An 8,994-nucleotide genomic window follows, 5' to 3' on the forward strand; every position below is an offset into this window, starting at 1 on the left:
AGGTACCAGTCCTTTTGGCTTTTCTCTGTCATGTCCCACAAAGAGCAATTGTCCCAGGGAACAATGCAATCAAATTACAAAACAAAACAAAAAAGGTAAAAAATAAACGTGTATCTCCTAATGGTTGAAGTAAGTTACAACTTTGTGTTGGCCATCATTCATAGCTATCCTGGATGCAAAGTGGCTCCAACGCAGCCCTTCCTGGGTCAGACAGAAAGCAAAATGACTTAACCAGGATAGAAACCACTGTCTGGCCTGCACTTCCTGCTTTGGCCCTTGGCAGCTCTTAGTCCTTTACTGAAAGTCTCCTTTTCTCTAAACCTTGTCTACCCTGTTCACTCAGTATCAGGAACAATCCATTGTCCCAGCACAGTACTCAGGAGCACTTGATCAACTCCATGGCCACCCTCTATTGCTCTTGGTTTCCAGGATGGCCTTTGAATAGCAATGTGTATTTTACAAGAGACCTCACCACGCATGCAAAGATGAGCGTATACTCTATTGACAATATTAAATCCTGCAGGCTGGTACGAGTACTGAGGAGCGGGTGTGAGGAGAAAGGCATCAACAGGGATGCTGTCATTCCAGAGTTTCCCCTTGACCATGACAGCTAATGAGAAGATGGCCTGCAAAGCTCTTGGAAAAGCCGCCCTCTCCAGCACAGTGGACCCCAGAGTCCTTGAACGATGTGTTTGGTTTGGTCTGGCTTTATTTCTGGTGTAATTTAGTACATGGAAAAGTCCAAGTCCCCAGACACAGAATGCACCGCTCTTCATCCACATGAAGTTAAAAAGAAACTACACTTTCCTGCTTATGTTATGCCAACCTGCCATTTAAAAAACAGAGTGAAATTTTCACTACCTTAAAGAAAGGCTGTAAAAATGCCCTTGTCTACTAACTTCAGGAAGAAGTTGTGCTGCTGCTATTTCCTAATGCAGTGAAGCCCCTGCCTCCCACAGCCTCCCCCATCCTACCGGCTCTCCAGTAGAAGGCTGCTTGGTAAATTACAAAGAAGAATGTGGTCTTTTCTGATATTTTGGCTTAGGAGTCCCAAGCACAAACTCACATCATTGCTACTGATGAATGATTTTATTCATTTTTAAGTATTCGTTTTCTTTTATTCAAATACACTTTTTAAGACATGTAACATACCAGGAGGAAATGGAATATGTGTGTTTCAGAAGAGAGATTTACATGAATGACCACATCTACATTAAAAAGATTAAAAATTACCCTGGCTAAAATTCCATTTGAAACTGGACTAGTTTCTGCGGATTCCACCCCAGAACATCAAGGTGTGTGTGTGGGTGTGTTCTTGTTTATGGCTATGTGGGTCTGGTTTGTTTAGGGAGAGGTTCCACTTCACACTGCCACCCACTCTGCCTCAGAACCAAAGGCATTCTGAGGCACCCCTGGTTACCTGGAAGTGAATCCACCACACTTTGGTACCAGCATGTCTCTCTTCCAAATGTAGTTCAGGAGCCACTAAAAGAAACCACACAGTGTTAAGACTAAACATTCCCGAGACTGCCTCAGTGATGGTGGGTTCAACAGCCCAGTCACGGAGAGAGCAGTTACTGACATTTTCCAAATAAATAAAGCAAACTAGTTACTTCAGGATGGAGTTCACATCTATATGATTTATAGTCCTGGGAGCTGGTCCATTGAGGCAGGAGTTGCCCAGTGAACCAGCAGTAAACTAGAGGCCACCCAGGCACTGAGAGCTCCCTCCAAGGATGGAGTTCATGTTCAGTCACTTACTGAGTCCTTCCTGGGAACTGCTTTTGACAGGGAGGCAATGACTCCTGTAACATCCGACGAGTCTGACTGGCTTGTACTTAATCACTGGGCCTCCAAATGGGTTAATATTAACAGGAAAGAAAAATAGGGATCCTATTTAGAGGCTCCTGGAAGCAATTGAACAGAGAAAAAAAAGTGTATTCCTCCAAAATCAACGTTTGCTTTGCTGAGGGCCTCCTTAGGTGGACACTGGAAACAATTCTGTCTAGAGTTAAGTCACCCTGAAGCCTCCGGTGCCAGCCAGCAGCCCTGGGCCATCCAGAATCAACAGGTTGCTGCTGTGAGTGCTACCAGGACATGCTGATACAAAGGACTGGAAAGCTCCTATATAACAGAGTTCCCCTGACCAATGCAGATAATAATACGAAGAAACACACCCCACAGAGTCCTGTCTCCCTTAACCACCATCCCTCAGTCTCAACTCAGATACCATTTCCAAGGATCATCACAAAAAAGGCTATGCTCCTTGGATAGTCTTCTTGTGTCTTTTGTCAGGTACTTCTCAATCAAAACACTTGTTCCCACATACACAAACACATGCACATACCACATAGTTTATACTGTATTGGAGGATACTTTATGATCATAGAGATATTGAAACACATTTAACTTGTGTTCTTACAGCCATACCTCCATGCCTGGACACATATTCTACATGTATAGAGTTGGACAATAAAACATATAAAGGACATAAATTGCTTTTGATTAAATTATATCATATATTTTCTGGCAAAAAGCCCAAACTCATGCAAATTAGTTAAGCATGAATTAATACAACCCAATTGTTCAATCTCAGACTTTCATTTGGATTATGAAGTGTTGCTGGAGGGCTTCTCTCCAGATTCCACCAAGCCCCGCAGTCCCACAATCCACATATAAAATAATCACTCAGATGCTTATAATACTTATAAACTGTAAGGCCGTGTCAGGCTTCTTGCTAACTGTTCTTATATCTTAAATTAATCCATTTCTATAAATCTATACCTTGCCACGTGGCTGGTGGCTTACTGGCGTCTTTACATGCTGCTTGTCCTGGCAGTGGCTGCAGTGTCTCCCTCTCCTTCTTCCTGTTTCCCCAATTCTCCTCTCTCCTTGTCCCGCCTATACTTCCTGCCTGGTCACTGGCCATCAGTGTTTTATTTATATAGAGCGATATCCACAGCAATGAAGTGCCTAGTCAATTAACTATAAGGAAATTATACATAAAAATATACATGTATTGCAAGGCAGCCAAATGAACTACATCACTCTAATAGCATGATATATATATTTTTAGTGGTAAATGACATTAGCCATTTATCTTCCTGTTGTAGAAAATCAACCAGAACTTGCTCCTAGACAAAGTTTGTGACTGCTGGTCTGGGCCAGGTGTTTTCAAGCATTTGGTCTGTTACCCAAAGAAGTAAAAATAAGAGCTCACACAGAACTGCAAAAGAATCAAGACACTTATTCACTCTGAACAAAGCAATAGTACAGAGTAAAGAATGCACTGTCAGGAATAATCATGGTCACAGGAGTAAGTGTTCTCAGGGCCCAAGATACAGCCTAGAACCTAGAGCCTCTTTATTCTCTCCAAGGGAAGGCAGGCTGTTACTATGGGATGTGGTCTGAGGGGTTCTCTATTTTGCATGCTCCTTCCCATAATGCATCTAATTGTAAACATATGCACAGCCAATTACTTGTAGGCATGAGATAGTAAATAGGAGATTCTCCCTAAAAGGTGACTAGAGGACACAGTTTTGCCTTACTCTGTATGTAACCCCAGCCAGTGGCTGGATAAGCCCTTCTATTCTGCATACCTGAACACGAATTGCATAAAAACTGTCTAAATTGTATTGTTATCAAGGGCAGAGAAACTTATACCATAGTACAGAGGTGGGAGTATGTGCAGCCTGATGCAGGGGGTGAAGGATGGGTGTCAAGGGAGTTCTGAGGTTGCTAGGAGTAGTAAAGGAAAGGAGCATGTGTTCATAGTACATGAAGGTGTAGGATCTAGACGCCACGTGCATTACTGTAAGAAAAGGTGTGTGCTTAACTGTGGGGCGTGAAGGAAGTCCTGAGTGAATGTGTGCTGTTGGCATGGGCATGACCATATCAAGAATCCCGTAGTCTCAGGATAATGCAAAAAATGGTGAGTCTCCCAGAATGAGGCTCAGAGAGACGGCGAAGTCTTCTCAGGGGTCCGAGTGCAGGTGCTGACAGTGTGCTCAGAAAATGACCACCACAGGCCTCTCACTCTGAGATATGTGTGGCCTGGAGGCTGCTCCATGACAGAGACCACTCCCACTGAGATTAGCTAAACCTGCCTCCTCAATCCAGCTGCAAATCACAGACAGAACTTTGCCTCCGTGTTTATCTGTGTGTAAAAACCCTGCTTCCTTTTTTTCAGTTCAGCTGTATGCAATAACCCCACCTCTCTGTTCAACTCTATGTAATAAACATGCTGAGTTTCCAAGATACTGTAGTTTCTTCCTCAGAGATCCAGTCCACCATCATGGCCTTCTGTCTGTGTGCCCTTGTATCTGTCCTTTCTTCATTCCTTCACTTACCCCAGTGAGGCCCAAGTCCCTGGAGCCATTCAGTATGCAGCACATAATCCAAAACCGAATAAGGTTCCAACACCGACCACCCTTACCTGTGAGTGCATCACATGGCCCTGGACCACCCTTACCTGTGAGTGCATCACATGGTCCTGGACCACCCTTACCTGTGAGTGCATCACATGGTCCTAGACCACCCTTACCTGTGAGTGCATCACATGGTCCTAGACCACCCTTTCCTGTGACAGCATCATTTTTGTCTTTGTTTCACCATTCATTAATACATTAATACAAATTTTAAAAAATTATATTCAGCAAAGGAAGTACTACCTCATAGAGAAATAGAAGCATAGGAAGAGATGATAATAACAGAAATAGATATAAACATTTCAAGTAATAATCAAATACCCATCTCAGTGAGGTATTCTTTGAGGATGCCAGGCACCTATATGACCTTGACTTTGTCAGACAGCTGTGTCTGTATACGTACATGCATCTGAACTGTTTATCTGTCAACCTGTTCATGTCACTCTGTTCAAGAGGGATGGAAGAGAAGCACCAACAACCGAGCTCTGTGTCTGCTCCAGACACACTAACATTTGGAAGAGTCACATGTAGAAGAGTCCACACAGAGTTCCTTTAGTTCACTGGACCAGAGAACTCCAAACAACTGAAGAATAGTAAAGAACTTAGGCATAGGTAAGAGTATACAAGTTACATACAGGGTTCAAGTACGAACCACCCAGCAAGGGTCAGGACATCAGTACACACCTCATGGGGTTCCCAGGAGTGCCTTGAAAGCCAATTCATGGGAATATTTCCATAATTATTATGTAGCAGAGGTCTTAGGGGGCCATTACAAATACATAGCCTAGGAAGAGAAACATCTTTGTTGCAGTCTGTTCCTCGGATTTGGAGGGGGAGGGTTGTTACTGCAGTAAAATTTGGCTTATCCTTACTGATCTAGGGAGAGTAAAGAATATTCCATTTTCTTTAGGAATATTCCCATTGTTATCATTGGCAGGCCAAGGTGGAACTTAATTGTGTAAACACACCCACACACAATTACACATATGCACACAGATACAAAATTTGTGTGTTTTCCTTCAATCTACCTCAGAATTATCTGAAACTTGGATGAATCTGTATATGATTCTGAAATGTGTTTAATGATGTAAAATGGCTGCAGATCAGGCGAGCCTCCCTGTGTTTGACTCACTGAGGGAGTAGTGAAGAGCAAAGACTGAAGGTAGGCAGATCCAGTCAGGATCCCCACTTCAGGACATGTCATGACTCCTGGGGAAGTAGCTGGACTTTTCCCTTACGCAGAGAATAGGAATACTGACACATGTGTTGTGGGGCTGTCAGAAGGAGTAGACAAACTGGTGAGCACCACTGACCAACTGTATCTGATGCAGTCCCTGTTCAGAGATGCAACCAACATCCATTCAAAATTACTCAGTAAAAGTGAAGTTATAGCACACACACCACCTTTCTCCCTAAACAGTACAGCACTGACTGTTTATGTCACTGCCCTAGTGTGCTTCCTGTTGCATTGATAACCACCGGGACCAAAAGCAACCTGTGGAAGAAAGCGTTTATTTTACCTGACAAGTTACCATCCAACCCTGAGAGAAGAGGCAGGAACTCAAGCAGAAACCATGGAGGAACTCTGCTTTCTGGCTTGCTCCTCATGGCTTGCTGAGCCTTATACAACCCAGCACCCCCCCCCCCCGGCCAGGGATGGTATCACCACGGCAAATGCTAGGAAAATGCTACATGGAGTTGCCTCCATCTGACAGAGGCAATCCCTCAATTCAGGTTCTCTTTTCCCAGATGGTTCTAGCTTATGTCAGGTTAACAAAACGAACTGGTACAGTTGCATCCTGTATTATTAGTGATTGAGCGAGGCCATGGGTGTCAACGAGAGGATGCACAGGTTATGAGCAAGTGCTGTACACTTTACACATGGGACTTGTACAGCTGTGGAACCGTGTGTTTACCCAGGGACGATAGCATAAAATATGAATTAAGTAATCAATAAATGGCAGTAATCCCATCGAGACTCTTTGAAGAAAAATGACAATGGACAGAAAGTCAAGAGTGACCCACAGATGCATCCAACACCTGTCTAGACTACCTAGTGCCACATTGTACCAAGAGGAAGAACTGAGTGCTGGAGCTTGAGGGGGGAAAGTATGTGGAAAATTTTTTAAACGTTTTATTTATTCCTTGACAATTTCACATATGTGCACATTGATTGTGTCCACTCCAACTTGCCCCCCATTCCTCCCACACCCCCTCCATCTTCATACACCCCACCAGGTCCACTTAGTGCTGCCTGGAGCAGTATTGACTGATCTTATGAAAATGGAATGTAAAAAAGAAGATAACATACAAATAGACTGGGAAACAAGGGCAAAAAACTGCTCTTGTTATCTACCTGAAGACAGACACTTAAGTTGAGGAAATGAGTTTATGGGCATAAGAAGTCTGGAATTCTAACGACCGGGGTTGCCATGAACTCTTCCTTTGGGGAATCATCGCTGTGGGTGCTCCTCAGCCTTGTACTGAAATCCGAGTTTCAAGGTAGTGAGACCTTTAGGTGAGGAACACATTGAAAGGAAATGTGCAGAAAAACTGCAGATTAGGTTGGGAAATAACGTTAGTCGTTCAGCTGGGAATGAAAGCTGCCACGCAGTGGGTATGATTCAGGGAGAGATGCTGGGCAGCCTGTCCACCTGGACACTACAGTAGCTATGAAAGTGCATGGGCAGGAAAAAATGGAGCTGGGGGCATCCTTGAAATGCGATTGAGGCACAGCCCAGGTGCAGGGAGAATCTTCTGAAGAGGTGCTCCTGTTCAGGAGAGAAGCCTTGTGGGAGGGAGTCTCAGCTGCCAGCTGAAGCTCTGCCTGGAAAAGGCCTGTCCCTCCCTCCTCTGCTCTGCATGTGAAACAGAAAGTTCTAGTCCATCTTTTTGGTTATTTTCAGTCGGCCTCCATCCAGGGCACTCCAGAAATCAGAGAGATGTCACAATCAAAACTCAGCCTGAGTACCATGTGAAGCAAGGCGGGGGTTTTCCGTGCACTGGGAAGTCTTTAAGAATTTGTCTCAAACACAGTGCCCGGTTACGTGAAGAAATTGATGTTTTTTTTTTTAACCTAAAATAACTGTTCCAACTGTACGTTTGCTCCATTTTATAAACATCAGAAGGGCCCCACTGACATCCAAATGAAAACTCCTCACCTGGGGCCAAAATGGCTCCACAGGAAAACAACTTCGCTACCAAGGAAAACTGTCCCGCCCCTGAGTTTGGGGGAATCTGGGCAGCAGTTGGAGTCTGCGCCTACCTCTGCAAAGAAGCAGAGAAGTTAATGCCAAGGGGCAACCGGGCTTCTAAACTGCAGGGATGCCAGCTTGGGCAACTGTTTTCCTCCTGGGAGTAGAGAAGATGCCTTCCAAAGCCACCCTGAGTGCAGCCCCACCTCACACCTTATCTGTCTGCTCTCCTTTTTAGCTGGCCCTGGGCAAACATCTCCCCCTCCACCTGCAGACAGTCCTCCTCTGCCGGCCTCCTGATCGCACGTCCGGCTGCAGAAAGCCCCACCAACAACATGCACTTGGGGCTCAGTGATCCCCACGCCTGGCAGGGCCAATTCTTTCAGGGGGTCTTTATGGCTTGGCTCTTACTTCAGTGAGCAGCAAAGGCAAGTGTTTTCTGAAAAAACACTTGCCTTGAGGTGGATAGCGATTGGCGACTCAGGTCATTAGAGATGACAGCCAATGGGGCCGAAACCCTCCCTCCTTTGTGGGTGACGATCTTCTCCTAAAGTATGGTATGATAATTTCAGTGCCCATGTTACATTTTACAAGTAAGTAAGCATCAAATACTTAGCCCTGATTTTAGTCACCCTTTGGTTTGTAGATTTCTGTGACCTATAATTCCTAATGGGCCCAAAAAAGGACACACATGCTCACCACTTACACAGGGTTTGCTTACCCATTACATCCACACAGAGTGTGTGAAGAAAAACACCCCCTTTAGGAAAGACATAAATTCTGACAGGAAAAATTATTTCAAGGGAAGTGGCATGTATCCATTCACTCGATCGTAATGGCAATATTATCAAATTAGTTTGTGTTACCTCCAACTTTAATATTTTCATTTGGTTCTTTTTCCCCTTAAGTGTACTAAATAAAGATAATTAATCATAAAAGGAGTGTTACATCTGATTGAGGAAGTTCATTACCAATGGCTGACAACGTAGGTGGGAGACTTCATACTGCTGTGTTTTTGTTTTTTTTTTTTTTCTTCATGAATGAACCAGATAAATGGAACTACGGAAATATCACAGAACCAGAATGCTGAAAATTCAGGAGGAAAAGTCAGCATTCACTGCCATCATTGATGAGCAAAGTTGAAAATGTGTTTTTTATTTAATTATTTATTAATTGTTTAATGGCTCACCAAGTGTTCTGTAAACACTGAGTGTGCATCCAGGTCCCCAGATGGATTAGATAATCACCGTGGTATTGTACCCATCCCAGGAAAGGGAAGCTGAGTCAAAGTGGGTTATTAAGACAGAAAATTGTTCTCCCAGTTGCCGGGTTTATTTCTGGGGTGTCACAGATAAGGAGAAGCAGTGTTTAGA

The sequence above is a fragment of the Peromyscus leucopus genome, chromosome 3 (genome assembly GCF_004664715.2).
Source record: "Peromyscus leucopus breed LL Stock chromosome 3, UCI_PerLeu_2.1, whole genome shotgun sequence".
Lineage (NCBI taxonomy): Eukaryota > Metazoa > Chordata > Mammalia > Rodentia > Cricetidae > Peromyscus > Peromyscus leucopus.